This window comes from Anser brachyrhynchus (assembly GCF_964034855.1).
Source record: "Anser brachyrhynchus genome assembly, chromosome: Z".
NCBI lineage: Eukaryota > Metazoa > Chordata > Aves > Anseriformes > Anatidae > Anser > Anser brachyrhynchus.
In genome coordinates, this window is record NC_137697.1 from 76,412,402 (window position 1) to 76,430,020 (window position 17,619).

The window sequence follows — 17,619 nt, forward strand, 5'->3', positions numbered from 1 at the left end:
CTCCCTCCTCCGGCCCTCCCTGCCGCACAAGATTCCAAATTATGCACAGAGGTTCCGGTCATGGTTTAATGTTAAAGGTTAAAATCCTGGAGGTTACAGTATGGTTGTTTGCAATATTATCTGAGTACCCCAAACCCTTTGATTTAATCCGGGGAAGCTCCTGGTTTTACCATCAGTTTAGTGAATAACTATTTTTTTTCTATTAGAATTCTCTTTCCCATTGCAAAACCAGCTGCAGCTTGTTATCACTGACTCAATTAGCACAACCAGAGATCTGGACTTGTTTGATGTTCTTGGGGGGAGCTTACTGGTACATGAGTATGTGAACACACTTGTGCAAATTCCTACAGAGTGGAACTCGTAAATTTCATAGAGCTTTGCTGGGAGAAACCATCAACTCCATGCATTGCAGAAAATCTTAGGCAAAAGCTAGTTGAATGGTACATTTCAAATCTTCCATGTGCAAGGCCAGGCCCTGAGCTTTGCTTGTCAGCATATCTGTAATTCTCCTAATACCTGGCATCACTGGGGGGGATGCATTTCAATTTATCTGGTTGCCTTCAGCATGCAGAGCTTGTGCTGCATCAGGCATGCCTGTCGTTACTTTACAGTGCGAGACACTTGGAAAGATACGTGCACAATGTGCGCAGCGCTGACTTGCATTACCATTTTTATGCAAGCAGTCTTGTTTTTGTTGCTGTGGCAGTGTTTTTTATTGGGGGGTGCTGGTGCTTGTTCGTTTTGTTTTGTTCTGTTAAGGAAAAGGGTATCTAAAAGGAACAGGTAGTTCAGGTACTTTTAAACTCCTTGATTTTTTGTTTGCCCAGACTGAAACAGCTGCAGATGGCAATGCCCAAGATCCTTAGAGGTGACTAAACCAAAACTGTGATTCTGTGATTCAAAAACTATGATTCTATGATTCAAGAGAAAACAGAATTTTATTTTTTTTTATTGTTTTTATTTTTTTCTGGAAGGGTTTGGGGATAGAGGGAAATGACAAGCCATGTTTTGCTTTAAATTCAGTGTCTGATTTTTTTTTTTTTGAGCTAAAAAATAAATCTTAGATTGATGGTGAAAGAAAAAAAAAAAAAAAAAAAAGGAAGTGTAAAGTCAAAGTATTCAAATTCTCCGCAGCTTTTTAAGAATTAGATTGCTTTTAAGATGTGAAAAAAAATGTGTTGGAAATGACCGCTTTATTTTTTGTCTTAAAATCTCTGTGTTTTCAAAAAACATCACGGATGCAGTTCATTACTAATTTTCCTCATTAAAACTGCATTTCTTCAATGGCTTTTCTCTGCAGATGAGTGTTAATCTGCCTCTGCAAGGAAAATAACATTCTTTGATGTTCAAAGTCAATGATTCCTGTCTCCTTCTTAATTGATTCTTTTGTTTGGAGTCTAGCTTTTCTCTTATCTCCAACCAGGAATGTAGCCTCCCTTTGAGAACCCAGACCATCCTCTGGGTCTCAATGACCCCACTGGACTCTCCATGCCGTTGTCCCTCCAGGTGGTGACGATTCCCCAGAAGAAACGCGTGGTCCTCCCCATCCAGCTGCGCCTGCTGACCTTACAGATACTGAAGGTGCAGCCTTGGACCCAAACACGTGAGAGATGAGGCTCCTCAGCAGGATGAGAACGCACGTGAAGAAGCCACCCCAAGCTGGAGCCAGGCAGACTTCACGGCCTGCTCTTCGCCTCGCCGGAGGCGTGCGCGCTGGGCTCGCAGAGCGGACCTGCCGCCTTCCTGCTCTGCTCCGCTCCCTTTGGCTCAGCAGCTGGAAGCAGGAGAGCCCGGCACACGGTGACCTGGTTTTCGCACTGTCCTTCAGGAACTTGACAGCAGTCCAGAGCGCATTCTGCAGATGGCAGCCTGGTGACACAGAGCCTCAACGCGAGCTGTGCGCAGGCTGCCTTTGTGCTATATTTACCGCTGCTCGCAGCGGAGCGGTTCTCCAGCCGTTTCTAGCACGCTCGGAAACTCGCAAGCCCCAGAAAATGGGTGTTACACAACAGAACGGGCCCGGCGTGAGCTGGCTCATGGTACCACCGCTTAACCTGACCCGCTGAATGCCAGCTGCGGAGTCGTCCTACCACCGTGCCCCTGATGCTCCCCGTGAGCCCGCAGGGAGCCAGCGGGCGAGCTGTGCCGGCAGAAGACTATTTTTGCATGCCGTGTTTTCTGCCAGCTTCAGTCCCCAAGCTGCCTCGCTGTCAGGTCAGTGCCAGCACCAGGGGGAACGGCGGGACGGCCGCTCCAGCGCTGAGCAGAGCATTGGAAATGGGATAAATCCGCTGGGGGGGGGGGGCGCGGGGGGGGTGGGGGTGGGGATAGGGAGGAAAAATTATTTCGGTGTCTTTCAGCAGCACCCACAGAACATTCCTTCTATGAAGACCGAAAGGATATAATTAGCTGGAGTGTTTTTATTCTTTAAAAGGGAAAGTGAGATTTCAGGCCTCTGAAAGGCAAAACAACTGACAATTGCTGATTTTTTTTTTTTTCCCTTGTTCCCTTCTTTTCATAATATCCAACAGTCTGTGGTAACATTATGCTTACCTAAGAAGCTAAAATCCCCAGAAGTAAGCATTTGAAAATGGGCTCAAATTCAAACGGTGTGTAAGCTTGCATGTGCACACAAGCCATATAGCTGTACATTCAGAGATTCAATTTTCTTATCACGTCTTAATCAGTGAGCTCTACATACAGAAGACAGAGTGTGGTTTCTCCTCTTCCCTGACTTCCCTTCGGTTAGCCCCCAAAAAATCTCTCTGACTCATGCTGACATGCATTTTGTATGGGCCGTGATGGCCTTAGCTTCCAGCCCTAGCTTCCAGCCCCAGCTACGCTAGGACAAAGGGATGCAGAGCAGTGGCCTGAGCTCAGCCCCGGGTATGTGCTGCGTCCCCATGGAAAGGAAAGGGGGATCAATCTCACTAAATTTTTCCAATGCGTATCAAGTGGGGAGGAGAGCCAAGAAAGGAAACTTTCAAACTGAGATTTCTGCAAGTTATTCAACTATTTTTTCTTATTTTCTCTGTTAAGCTAACTTCGTTATACTTCCAACTCTGAGACCTCAAGCTGTTTCAAACTTATAATCACAATTCCTTCAGAGTCCTTGAGGGTTCACCTTCCAGCTCTTCAAAACCACTTATGAAAGACTAATATATATATATATTTTTCCCTAAGAAATTGATTAAATTCAAAGCCTGTGCAGCCACTCTTCAATTTAAAAGCAGAATTACTGCTGCTGCATACTTGCTGGCAGGGACCGGCATGGGAGGGGAGTGCTCGGGGAGAGTAAATCATTCTCTCACTCACGGGGCTAATGAGCTAGGAGTGCTGGGGAGATGCTGGGCCGCATTGCTGTGGTTACACTGCTGCACCGTACGAGGCCCGTCGGCCCAGTCACTTTCACTGCAACACTTGAGGACTGTAAAAACACTGCATCTGAAGAAAGAGGAATGCTTTGCAGAAACAGAAACTCATGTAAATCCCCTCTGAGCAGACGTCTTGAGCGGCGTTAGAGGATCAGCAGTTTGAGGTCAGCAGTAGCTTGCATAAAGCAAAACTCATAAACAAGTCGGTGAGTCAAGCTCATTTCCTTGACTAACAGGAATAGGATTTCATAAACATAGCAATCACTTTGTGCTCTCCAAACCGACTGCGGACTGTGCTAGCCAGTTGGAGTAGCATAGGAACAGGGGGCAGGCAGCTGCTTCCAGAAGCTCTTCTGGAGACACTCTTGGAAAAGGGGCCCTTACAGAAAACATGATATAGGCTAGGCTTTGGGCAATGGGGTCCTTTTATCAGGACTTACAGAACCTGGTTACACTGCCTTGTTTCTGGTCTGGTCCGGGATGAGATAGTGCATTCTCTTTAATGTTTACTGTGTTATCTACCAGTGGCTTTATTGTCCATTCTTAATGTGTTTGTGTAATTAAATTATGCTTTAAAAAAAGATTCAGTGGGCAAAACCAGTCTACTCAAGGACAGAGGCTCAAAAAAATTCTCCATCTTTCTAGGGAGGCAATAAGCATCATCAAATCCTGTTTACTTCCATGCAAATTCAGATACGCCAGACTTGCAGGGGGGTTTAGGACCTCACTGAAGCCAGTCATTTACATTTTAAATTCAGAATACTGCCTCTCTCTCTCTCTCTTTTCATTTTTACCAGCCTTGTAGAAATATTACGTTTCAGCTGATCAAACAGAAAATGCATTGTGAGTATTCAGTTACAACTGTACTCCAAATGATATAGTTTAAAATATTTTAAATACACAGAAAGCTGGCAACCCCTCCAGTCCTATTCACAAATATTTTGCCCTTGGTCCTCACTGCAGCTGCAGACTGACTGCAATCCATGAGTACACCTCCATGAACGTTTCGTGCATGGAGTCATGTACGAGGCTTGGGTGTGGGTCAGGGAATGCAAATAACATGCTGAGGCCCAAGCCTGGCCCACAGCTGCCTGTTGTGGACTGTAAAGACAGCTTTCACACACCCTGCTTCAGATCTCAGGCTGGAGCAGGGGCTGCAGAAATGTTCCTCCGTTGTTCTGTGGCCTTGAGAGCATCCCTGTTTTTTGTTGCCCACAATCCCATCTTTTATGATTAAAAAGGTATCAAAATATCATGATGTAGCACTAAGCCTTCTTGGGTAAGAGGTTCTTGGTAACCAAACTATAAGCCGTGAAGGAGGGAGATGCTTTTGTCCCCTTATCTCCCTGACATTACCTGCCTCTGTTTTCCCAGGGGGATTTAGCCTTGCTGGAGGGCCAAAACCACTGTGGTAAGCACAAGGCTGGTGTCGTGGTCACTGAGAACATGTAACACATGTAGAACATGTAACATGAACAGTAATATGGTTACTGGTTACATGGTTACTGGGGGTGTGAAGCACCAGTTACGACAGGGACTGCTTCAAATCGTCATCGTACAGTGAGGTATGGCTGTCACCACATGTCAAATTCCTCCCCTGGTGCTCTGCTGTCCCACTGTCCAGGCAGCATTCATGCTATCAAGATTTTGGAGCATGGACTAGCCTTTGTTAGTTAGTTGGTTGATTGATGCTAATTTTGTGCAGTATAATTAGACGCCAGCAGTCTCCAACATTGTCAGTGGGGAATAGAAAGATTTCTTCTGCTAGATTTGTGTTATAATGTGCCAAAATGCATATTACATGGATTTTTTTTAACTATTTTTTTATAATCCTGTGTGATATAGCCTAATATATATAAACTAGAGAGCAACCTCATGTTATTTCTTTGGGATCAACTCATTGTGCAAAGCAAGGTCTTCATGCCTTGCTACTTCCTTTGAATTTCAGGGACTTCCTGCAAATTTCACACTTCTTGACAGGAGTTTAATTCACATTTTCCACTCATTCAATGGCAAGGCTCTCTATGCACCCCCCTCTACTACTTTGAGATTTTAAAATATTTCTTTATTGGTTTGTGCTTTGTTACCTGTTCTTTCTTGCCTTTATGCTTCTCTGCCCTTCTACCAGTTTCACTCCCTTTTCCTCTTTCTCCTCCCCCTGTTTCACGATGCCAGTGTTTTCAGAAGTGTATTAGAAAGTTGTCAGAGCTGAAATGGAACAACTTTCTTGGAAGAAAGTCAAAGATTTTTAGTGTTTGCAGTTTGATGATCCCATTCCAGTAGACTCACGTCTCCACCCTGCCGGGTTTCTGGTTTTCTGACAACAGTGATAGTTTTGCCTTATTTTTTCCCCTTGATACTTTAGAATTGATGAGTATGTGTGACGTTCATAAGAAGTTGTGTAACAACCAAATGGAGCAATATCTTCAAGTTGAGTACAAGACCTTGCAAGTTTAGTCAACAATACCCAGGAGCTGACCTGGATAAGATCACTTTGTCAGTTGGGGGTAGATCCTGAAGACCTGGCAGCATTTTCATCCTGGGGCTTCCAGTGATCTGAGTGGTATACAGTGCAGAGCCCAGGGAGAGGACAGGCTATCTACGGACAAAGCTCTGAACAAGCAAAAAAAACCAAAAACAACAACAACAACAACAAAAAAACCCAACACAACCAAACAATCAAAACGACCAAAGAAAGAAAAAAAATCCCCAGCCCCCTAACATCTAAGTGAATGCAAACTGTGGAAGTGAAAGTTAACAAAAAAAAAAAAAAAAAAAAAGGATTGGCTAGCAAACTTCTGTGAATATTCATACATACAGTACTTTACTACATTGCAATTACCTTAGCTAGAAAATATTATGGCTGCAATTATTTTGGGAAAACATTTGGCAGAGAAACTTGGATTGGAAACCCAATAAAGTTAATATTCCTTTTGACATGTGGTTGCAATGAATCTGAAGATGAAACCTTATTGTACCTGTTATGTGTAACCCCCATGATGTAAATTTGAGAAACATTTAGACTCCTCCGTGGAACCAGAGAACTGAAACAGTGTGCGCCACTGCTGAAAACAGAAACATAGCAAGACAAATTTTAACCTTATAGCCCAAGAGATTTCCTTGGCATCGTGTAGTAAATACAAGGACTGGAGCAATAACTGCTAGAGCTATGGGACGGAGAAACATTATAATCTGCTGCTGACAAGCAAGTGGCAAGTAAATCTCAGAAACAACACAAGAATCCCCAATTAAACCAGAAGAAAAAGCTTAAAAAGCTTTGTAAGTGAAGTGCTGGTTTAGCTTAACAGCATCAAGCAGAAATGAGTGACATAGACAAGCTGATATTAAAGTTAATATATAGATGATTTCTATATATTCCTTGACCAGGAATTCATAATGGTGCTGGGGGGTAACAGGAAAACTTTGCCGCGGAAAGATATCTCTTACAGCAAATATCAAACTGTGTTTCAGTCAACCCAGTATTCACATTTACATTAGGCTTTCCACATCTGTTTCATATGGATTTTATGTCAACAGTAATTGAAAGCTGTTACCATCTGGGTTTTGGGTGGGCTGCAAGGAATGAGTTATCATGAAATAAGTAACTTCTAGTATGAATTAAATATCGTTCTAAGCCCTCTGGTGACTTGTGGGAGCTGAGGGAAGAATGCAGAGTGTGGACTTGTATGGAGTTTGAAATTAAGGAAACAAATTCCACTGAATGTAAGGAAAACTGTCACCTTCAATCTGCAGAATGATGGGTTGAGGTATAGGACCCTGCATGTCGTGATATTTGGTTATTTGACAGAAATCTTGAAGAAGCACACACTTAATATATCTTATGCTATGCAGAATCTGTAACCAATTATTATTTTTGCTTTGTATCTGGTGCAAAATCTACTTCAGCCCTAACAATTCTACATTTATAAGCAAGAAATTGCTAAAGAAATACAAGATTTGGAGCAGATGCTAACCTCTTTGCTCTGGGAGAGCCAGATGCACGTTTACTGTGGGGGAGCAAATTTGGTACTTGGACTGCTGAACAAATTAGTTACCTAGCAAACATACACGTTCTTTCTTTTTACACAATAGCTTGCTTATCATTGAAATCTCCATGTTGCAAAGCAAAGATATTTTGTCATGGCTCCTATTCAGAAAAAAAAAATGTGAAAAACAATGTGAATCTTCAAGTAAAAATTCAGTATTGCAGCCTTTGGCTTGGATGTTACATCAATAGATACATACAGAACAAATATATACAGATCACGTGTTTGTTTTCACATTCTAATTCTGTTTTCAGAGAAGTTTTATGTACTTTTGCTACTGGCAGGACGAAGGACTGGTTATAGACTACAAGAACAGCTGTCAATGTCAAAAGCTTCAGTATGTATGAAGAAAACTAGCTGTGGAGCTCTAAGATCTTCTCCACCAAGAGAATGGCATTTGGTCTGGGACCTCCAGAGGGCCCTTCCAATTTGTGTTATTCAATGATTCAATGACTATTTACAACGTATTACTGGAGGACTTCTGCTTTGAAGTACCTACTATATTAGAGATTCCCTACAGACTGAGAAAGGCCAATTTACATTTGAGCCCTGGTATCTTTGTAATCTTTTGAAAAGATCATAGCTTTAAGGCTGGATAATAACGCATGGCTCAAGCAGTGAGGAGAAAAGAAAATGTTCCCAAAATATTTCTCTTTGGTTTGTTGCTGGAACTTGTAGTTGCATAAATGCTTCAGGTTTCTAAGGTTCAAATCTCCCTATATTTTCATACCATACCGAAAAAAAAATTCATGGTTTTGAGATCCTGTCCATTTAATAGAGACCAATAAAGACAACAGGCGTTCTGATGAAATAGCTGGCAAAAACTCCTAACTTTTAATTCAGGAATTTCAACAAACATGCAGCTTTTAATTAATCTTCAGAAATATCCACACCCGTTTAATCCTTGAAAACCATGCTCTTCCAGATGGCAGAGCTCTAGTGATGTTTTGTGGCACAACTTCATGACATCATTAGCCAATTTTGGCCTGAGAAGGGGCACCTATGGTTGTAGTTTTGTTTTTTTTTTAAATTCCGTAGTATATTTTTATTCCACAGACCAGGGACTGTGGTCATTTGCTATTAGCAGCAACCACCAGAGCTGTGGGTATTTGTTGGCGTGGGAGAGGGGTAGCTACTGTAACCATGACCCATGTCACGTCCTTTGAGCACAACCATCCTCTCACCAGCCTCAGAGCTGGGAGCGGAGCTTTCCTTCACCTGTGAGTGTTGTACAGTTGTTCACTTCTTGGTCACAGGTTCAGCGTGTTCTCCAGCTATTTCAGCTTCAAAATGAGTTACGGAAAAATGACAAGTAGAAGAAACACGCTGAGAAAACAGGAAGAAAGTATGATTAAAGTGGTATTGCATGGTGTTTAATGTCACGCTGTTCGATGGCTAACGTCCCATCTTAGTTTGTTTGCATACGTGCACAGATTGAGAGCTGGAGAAAGACAATAGCTGCTTCCTTGACTGTACGTGCCCCTCTCTTCACTCTAACCCCAGTGTTTGTTAGATAGGTTTATCATCCTCAGGAAAATATGGGAAGAATGAGTCAGTAGATTTGATGCTTAGTGGACTTTTACTCTTCTGTTGGTCAGAAATGATGGTGCTGGTTGTTTGGATTTGAAGTTAACATCTCTGCCAAGGGTAAACACACAGTGGATGAAAGAAAATGGAGAGCAGCTGGCAGTGACTCAACAGACTCCTCCACCCCATCCCTTCAGAGAATATTTTCTTAGGCTTTGTAACTTGGTTCTCAGTAATGTTAAGTTCCATTTAAGATGGACGTAGAAATACGTAGTATACATTTTTTGAAGTCAAAGCAAACACTGAAGAACAAATTGTGAAATTTCGTTTGGCAGCAGGAGGTTGCATCATTGGCTTTCCTCTCAGCCTCAGGAGGTTTCATAACATCTGAAGACATCATCATGAGTGTGAGAAAGTTGACATTTAAGAAAGTCTAAGAATGGGAAAATTTATTAACCATTAAGTGCCATGAACGTGAAGGGATCGCACCAGTGATCGCAGGTTGCTTAAGGAAGTCATGATTGTGCACAAATTGGAAATAAAATGTGTTAGGCAAGATGAAATATACATTCTTATGCCCTGTAAAAAGACAGCCTCTGTATGCTCCCCATATACCTATACCCCTTGGCGGGGCCCCCGTATGCCCTCACATTGCAAAATTTTAGGAGCATAGGCAGTTTGGGCTCTTACCTGGTGTCATCAGAGGGCTATGAACAAGCACAAGAGGCAAGATAAAGATGACTTAGTCTGTGAGATTGGGTTCTTTATAATAATAATAATAATAATAATAATAATAATAATAATAATAATAATAATTATTATTATTATTATCCTGAGTATCAAATGTACCTTTATCACACACAATCTCACCTACCATTTTGTTTCTTGATGATGTAATATCAAGAGGTCCTCTTGCAGAACTTTAAAATTTGCTTCATTTTGATTCTTCCAAATAATTTTGTGTTGTCAGAGGTTTCTGTCGTATCACCATTGATTCTTTTCTTTACATTGCTCATGAATACATTGAACAACACTGATCTTGCTGGTAATTTTCTCCTATAATGAAAAACGGCTTTCTTCCCTCGGTGTAACTCCCATTTGCCAATGCTTCTGATATAAAATTGAATATTACATGAAACAAATTTTTCTAGGGTTATTTTTTATTTGCTTGTTTATGTGGGTATGTACATTTGTGTTTATATATGTGTGTGTGTGCATACCTATTTTAATGAGAAGTGTCTTAATTTTCTTGATTGGTAGCTTTATATTATGGTGCTACTTGAAAGAGGGAGCTGCAATAGCTGTATTAAAGTCTATATGTCCAGAAAACTTTCTGCTAACGCTGATAACATATAAAAATAAAGACAGTATAACATTATTTGGCTGTGAAAATTTATACTTCTGGATTACCAGTACTCCAGTATGAAGCTAGTTTATCTTGGTTCACTTACTTTGTGTGATGTTTGGCAAGAGAGTGGCATTGTTTTGCAAATGTTTTCTCTTTTATTGTCTCTAGAAAATTCACACAGTTCATGAATTAACTTCAGCGCAGTCCTGACTGAACCCAGGAACCAGCAGATCTTCCCCTCATGAGACCAAGATATGTTTTTAAAAGGCTGTCTAAATGAGGTTATATACTGCAAAAACATTATTTAATTTTATCTATAACAAGAAGTCATGAAAAACAAGAAAAGGAACAGACTATTAATTTGACTAACTTAACTGCTGTTTTTTGCAGACATGCAAGATATCGTATGTTGTAGATTTCTTTCCTTCCTTCCTTCCTTCCTTCCTTCCTTCCTTCCTTCCTTCCTTCCTTCCTTCCTTCCTTCCTTCCTTCCTTCCTTCCTTCCTTCCTTCCTTCCTTCCTTCCTTCCTTCCTTCCTTCCTTCCTTCCTTCCTCCCTCCCTCCCTCCCTCCCTCCCTCCCTCCCTCCCTCCCTCCCTTCTCCTTCCTTCCCCTTCCCCTTCCCCTTCCCCTTCCCCTTCCCCTTCCCCTTCCCCTTCCCCTTCCCCTTCCCCTTCCCCTTCCCCTTCCCCTTCCCCTTCCCCTTCCCCTTCCCCTTCCCCTTCCCCTTCCCCTTCCCCTTCCCCTTCCCCTTCCCCTTCCCCTTCCCCTTCCCCTTCCCCTTCCCCTTCCCCTTCCCCTTCCCCTTCCCCTTCCCCTTCCCCTTCCCCTCCCCTCCCCTCCCCTCCCCCTCCCCTCCCCTCCCCTCCCCTCCCCTCCCCTCCCCTCCCCTCCCCTCCCCTCCCCTCCCCTCCCCTCCCCTCCCCTCCCCTCCCCTCCCCTCCCCTCCCCTCCCCTCCCCTCCCCTCCCCTCCCCTCCCCTCCCCTCCCCTCCCCTCCCCTCCCCTCCCCTCCCCTCCCCTCCCCTCCCCTCCCCTCCCCTCCCCTCCCCTCCCCTCCCCTCCCCTCCCCTTCCCTTCCCTTCCCTTCCCTTCCCTTCCCTTCCCTTCCCTTCCCTTCCCTTCCCTTCCCTTCCCTTCCCTTCCCTTCCCTTCCCTTCCCTTCCCTTCCCTTCCCTTCCCTTCCCTTCCCTTCCCTTCCCTTCCCTTCCCTTCCCTTCCCTTCCCTTCCCTTCCCCTTTTCTTTTTTCCCAATAGATTTTTCTGGGGCGATGAGAAAAGCAAAATCAAGAAAACTGGCTTTCTATTCATGGCTTCGAGTCATAAATTTCAAACTAAAATGAGGCAGCCCTGCATGGCTCAGACTCTCCAGCACATGTATTGTAATTTGACAGACTCAGACCCATGTTATTCTTGCCTGGCTCTTAGAAATCATTTTCCATGAATGAGATGAAAGGATGCGTTCAAGATAGGCCTTGCAAAATGTCATGCTTATATTGACAACAGACTTGACCTGATTACGATGAGACAAAAGTTCCAGTATTTTTCTCAGAAATATCTGTTTCATAAAAATGCATCCAGCTATGCTTTAAGACTGTGCACGGCTAGTGAAAAGTGAATAGAAAAACAAAGACATTGGTAGAAATCTCCGACACGAACAAGTCACTTAGCCAGCCAGCAAAAAACCAACACATTTCACTGTTTCTAAAGCGTGCTCTTTACTGAGCATCCTGTTTTCCAAAGATTTAAACAAATATGTTACTTTATCTATAATAATTGTCTACTTAATTACAGCATGACTGCTTACATATGTCTCATGAAGGCATATGTTTATATGCAGTCAAGGCTGAGGAACATAAACGGTGTCATGTATGGCTTTGTACTTTTCATTCATTTGCTCATACACGTGTGGTTGTCCCTAGCTGGATCTCTCCAGCTTCTGCAGAGGTGGGGACTTGTCCTTTCTGCAATGTAAGACCACTAGAGAAAACAGAATTACTACAGGATGCAGGGTGGTGATTCACTAGAAGCTCTCTCCCTTCTGAGGAACGACTGAATCATAGCAGATGCTGAGGGTGGAAAAGACAGCTCGACATAAAAATCCATGGCTATTTTTAGTGCTGTCCTTATATTCTGGTCAAAATTCCCTCTTCGTAAGACTTTCTAAGATATGTTATACCCTCAGACTGCACTAGTAGGGCGTTTTGCTGTGCTGTGGCTCGGAGTTCATGTCAGTTACCACAGAAAGGCAATGACCGACTCACGTTGAAGTTTATTTTAACTGAAGTGGACTGACTTCTAAAGATTTGAAGTTACGTACGCAATTCCCTAAACCAAGACTGTATTTTCTAGGTCAGGTGTTTTCATGAGAGGGACTCACAGATGATAAGGGAGCAGTTCTGGGCTTTTTCCTCAATGCCTTTGTTCCACAGAGAACTATACCTATTTGTGGTATTTCCTATGTCATGCTAAAGAGACAAGATTTGAAAGTGTTTTGGGAAGTTTTTTTGAATTTTGAATTGCGGGTGATTCCCTCTCATGTATGTTTTGCACATTTCCTAGTGCTGCAAGGTGTTGGTATAGTAATGATAGAGAGACATACGAAGTATTTAACGCTAGTAAAATCACCGTTCAGGCAAGAAAGCATGACTGAAGATTTGTAATTGTTCTCACTGGGTTTTCCCCACAAAATGATGTGCTAGATTTAATGAGGTGCAGTGTCAGCCTTTTTATTGGCTATAGTATAGACATCACTGAACAATAAAAATCAGTCTTCCTGGCTTACTTGAGGATTTTTCTGGTTCCATTCATATGTCTTTTGGGGATGAATTTGCATATTGTTCTCAGTTCTTAAGGCCCCCTAAAAATTCCCCAACAGTTCATTATCTTTGGGAATTAATTATGGGGCATATTCCTTAGCACATAGGGGTCCATACAACAACTACCTGCTTTTAATGTGCACATTTTACATACATTTTTTCTCACCGTTTTCTGTTGTGGGGGAATTTGCTCTTGAGTGGCCACTTTTAAACATAACCTGAAAATTAATTAATTAATTAATTTGTTTCTTTCTTTCTTTCCCTGAACTCCTGTAATTTGTGTTCACAGTTTTTAAAATCTATCTTTGCTAAACATGTTGCATATCCTATAAAATTTTAGACTTGTCATGCTGGTACTGACTCGAACTAATAGATAGTTCCAGTACTTCATCTAATGAGGGGAAAGAGACTTATGCTTGTTTAGGTAGAGTTCATATCTGAGGCTTTTTCACTAAGTAATAAGCTGCAGATTACTATATATATATATATGTATATATATATATTTTTTTTTCCCACATGGTAGAAAACTCTCCTTCACTTTTCCTTTTGTTGTTTTTACTGTTTTCTTCAATGACCAAGTTTTTCCCTTTTGCCGAGTGGGACAAATGTGAACTAACTTGTGGTTAATTTACTTCCTTGTTTGTGCATTGAAGTAATTAATGACACACTTTGTAATTATGTGAGTGGTACTGACTAATGCACTGGGTGCTAATGGCACATTCACATAAGATGCCAGCTTAAGAGGGAAGGCCTGATCCTGATGCCATGGCTCAGATTTATTCTGTCCGGTCTTTTTTTTCCCTCCGTATCTTCTTGAAGGCTTTTCATGAATAGAGATGATGCAAAGAGCAGGTTCTCTGGTATAAAGTTAGCACTGAGGAAGGGGGCGCGTCGAGGGAAAATGCCTGAGGATTCATCCCTGTTGCTGTCTCACCAAGTCCTTCCTTCAGCTCTGCAAGCTCTGACCTTCAGTCTTTCATACCGAGCTCCTTGAACTCCTACTCTCTTCTTCCCTTACCTTGGGAACAGATCCAGAAGAAATCAATCCTCATGCTTGCCACACGCTTTCTCTTTGTTCTGCTGCCGTGCACTGAACACTTGTTGCAAGCAGCTTTTCCCCCTTCCACATAGCTTGGGAGGAGGTGGAAATATAGAAGGAGACCAGCAAAAGCCAAGAAGTACAGCATCAGGAGCCATGTTTGAGCTGTTGACAGTGAACTTCCCGGCTTTTTCTGGCTTGCCTCATACAGGCGGGGGTTATGAAATCGAGTCCCATGGAGATCTGTACGAAAACGAATATCTGCTTTTGTGTTTAGGTTTCCTTTTAAAAGAAAAATCCTACTGTGGAGGTTATAAACTGGGCTAAGCTTTATTTACCTAATAGATAAGGAATTTTATTGCTTGCAAGGTTATTTATGACATTAGGAAAGACAAACAGAAGGATGAAAGGAAAGATATTTTTGTAAGTACCTGAGGGAATACTTTCATGAGTAGGGAGTTTAATAAGTGCCAAGCTGATTATTTTCCCCATTTCCCTCTCCAGGAGTGCAGTTACAGGATCGTTAATGTATGAAAATAGGGCCAGCACTTGCTATGCTCCATGTTTTTGTTCACCAGCTGAGAAAATGGCAGCTGACCGCACCAGTTAGATAATCTGGACAAGTAACACAGCCTTGGTGATGAACTCACGAAGGAAGAAAAGTCTGGATTCTCTTCTCCCCATTTTGCGCCCTGAATTAACATGAAAACATGATCCTGCTGGGCAGAGGATTGCTGGGGACAAGAGGACAAAACAAAGACCAGAGTGCATGTTCTGACTCTGAGTAGTACATGATCTTCTTGGAGAGCAATGAGCGAGTTTTATTTTTAGATTTTCTTTTGGTAAAATTAAAAATGTAATTCAGGGTGTTTTCCTTATTGTATTGTTATTGTTATTGTTGCTGTTATTAATTATTATATTGTATTATTGTTATTATTTAGTTTGTTTAAGCTTTTAGGTTTCATGCTTTTTTCCCTGAAAAAGGTGGTTAGAAACTTGCTACCAACAAAATCCCATGGCTGGGTTGGACCAGTTGGACCCAGGGGGCTGGACCAGATGACCTCCAGAGGCCCCTTCCTACCTCCCCTGTTCTGTGTTTCTGTGATTCTGTGACAGGTTTTGGAAACAATCCTGACCTTGAAAACAAAATGTCTGCTACCTACAAAACTAAGGTGAATAATTTGGTCGTTGTTTGGAAGAGGGAGCTGGTGGGTGACCCGGCTCTGGGCAGCCAAGGTGGCGTTGTTCCCATGTGTTTGAGAACCATCTTTCTGGAGGATGCTGGTGACTGAACGAGCCAGATCAGAATGAAGATTGACAGAATTTTCTATACTAATTAAAACTCATTTGGTACTGCTGAGAGCTACAGCCAAAGCTGCCAGATGCCTCCCTTCCCAGCACATGAACTCCCTGTGGCAGGGCATCTCCGTGGTGCTATGCATTTCTCAGTGCAGGGAAACAGTTTTAAAGGTAGCTGGAAGAGGAAGCTGCCTTAAGCAGCACTACATGAGGGAAGGCAAAAAGAAAGTAAATTTGAAATATTTACCAATTGCCAGCAATGAGAAAATCAACAAGGATGAGGAGTATAATTCCTTTTGTGTTTTATTGGGAAATAAGGAAGGCAATAGCAAAATATGATAAAATATAATCAAAAAAATTTAAGCAGGTTCAGTTTCTGTTAGTTTCTCCTTACCTGGTCTGCCTCTTTCTCTCTCCTCTTCCACTTCTGTGTCATTGATTATTTCTGGTAAGCAGCATGTTCTCATTGCTACTTGTACAAAAAAACCCTCTCCTCTATTAGTACTTGCTGATTCTTGCTTGTGACATAAAACAATTAGTATTGCCAACTCCAGACACTCAAAAGAAATTACAAGAGAGGATTTTTCTTACAAAGAAGCTTGAAGTTGATGCCTGTGCATGTGTCTAGTATTGTGAATGTCAGGTTTTTGGTGTCAGAGTTCACTCCGGTTGTTTTCAGGCCTTTCTCCATTAGCCACACATTTATTTTTTTAAGTGGAGATTCTCCTGTTATTGACTGACTTGAGGCACGGGGTTTTTAAAGCTCAGATATGATTGAAACCAAAGAGCAAAAGTCAGAATGACAATCTATGTTTTGATAACATAATAATAGAAAATAAAACTTGTACATTTTGCTTTTCTGTTTTGTTTATTTGTTTGTTTTTTTAATGGTAAAAAAAAAGAAAGAAACGGGCACAAATCACCTGCTTTCCAGCTTTGACATTGAGACTTGTGCTGTATTTGTTTAAACAACTTTCTGCAGCAGAGTTCAGCCTGCAGCCTGTGCCGTTTCCTCCTTCAGCAGGCTACCCATCCGTGCTTGTTGCGCTGACATCTTTGCCTGGCAGAGTGCTAAAAGTTACAGAAACTAAACATTTCTGACTTCTGGTCCAGGCAGGGGAATGAGTTTGCGATGTGTCACTTGTTCCCCACCTGCAATCCGTGTATAATTCATCTGTTTATCTGCCGGCTCTGAGGATGGATTAATGAATTCATTGGCTTTCTGCCTGGTATGGGTTTAGTAACAACAGCGTGAGTGCAGCGCAGTGTTGCAATCACAGTTACTGTGTCCAGTTTAAAAAATAAATAAATATGGCCTTTGAAAGGCTTTGGTTAATGAAAATGACGCTAGCAGGGTCTTTTAGAGGGAATTGCTTTCCCCCCCCCCCCCCCCCCCCCCCCCCCCCCCCCCCCCCCCCCAGGTTCCTTCCCCTCCCTACAGCTTCTGAGAAGCTGCGAGAAGTTTGGTCTTGCGTGCTATTGAGATGATTGATATAAACAGCTGCTCTCCATTATCCAGGCAGTGGAGGAATATGTCAGGACTGACTGAGATGACTCAGAAAAAAAAAAGAAAAAAAAAGTGGGGAGAGAGGGAGAGAAGGGGGTGAAACCAGGCACTGGTTCACCAAAACATGACTCAGCTGCTGTTAAGCAAGCCCTCTGCTGAGGCTCCTCTTGTCGACCTGTTACACAGCACATTTAGCAGCACGCTCCTGTCCGTGTCCGACCTCCTTTGGCAGCGCGCTGAGCAGCGTGGTCGGCAGCAGCAGCAACTCGTGAAGGTGGGCCCCCCCTGTGGAGGAGGTTTTGCAGGATTTCACCTTAGAGGCATCCCAGCATTGCATCTGCAGTGATAATCGGTGATTAACAATAATCCATCCCGCAGAACTGGCGCTTGTTTCACCCTCAAAGTTGCACGTGGCTTAGGAGCAGCTTCTGCTGCTGTGTGAGTAAAATGATGAGGAGGGAGCAACGCTGAAAAGAAGGAATGCCATAAACCCTGTAAACTTTCAATTGCCTTTAACAATAAACAAGGTGATGCCATTCTGGCTACGTTTGCATGGGCTGGCATGCACACGGTATCAACTGTATTCCAGCTTCTCCATTCAGATCACTTTCCAAGCCTGAATGCTTCATAAATCCAAAATAGCCGTCTGTCATTTAGTAGGT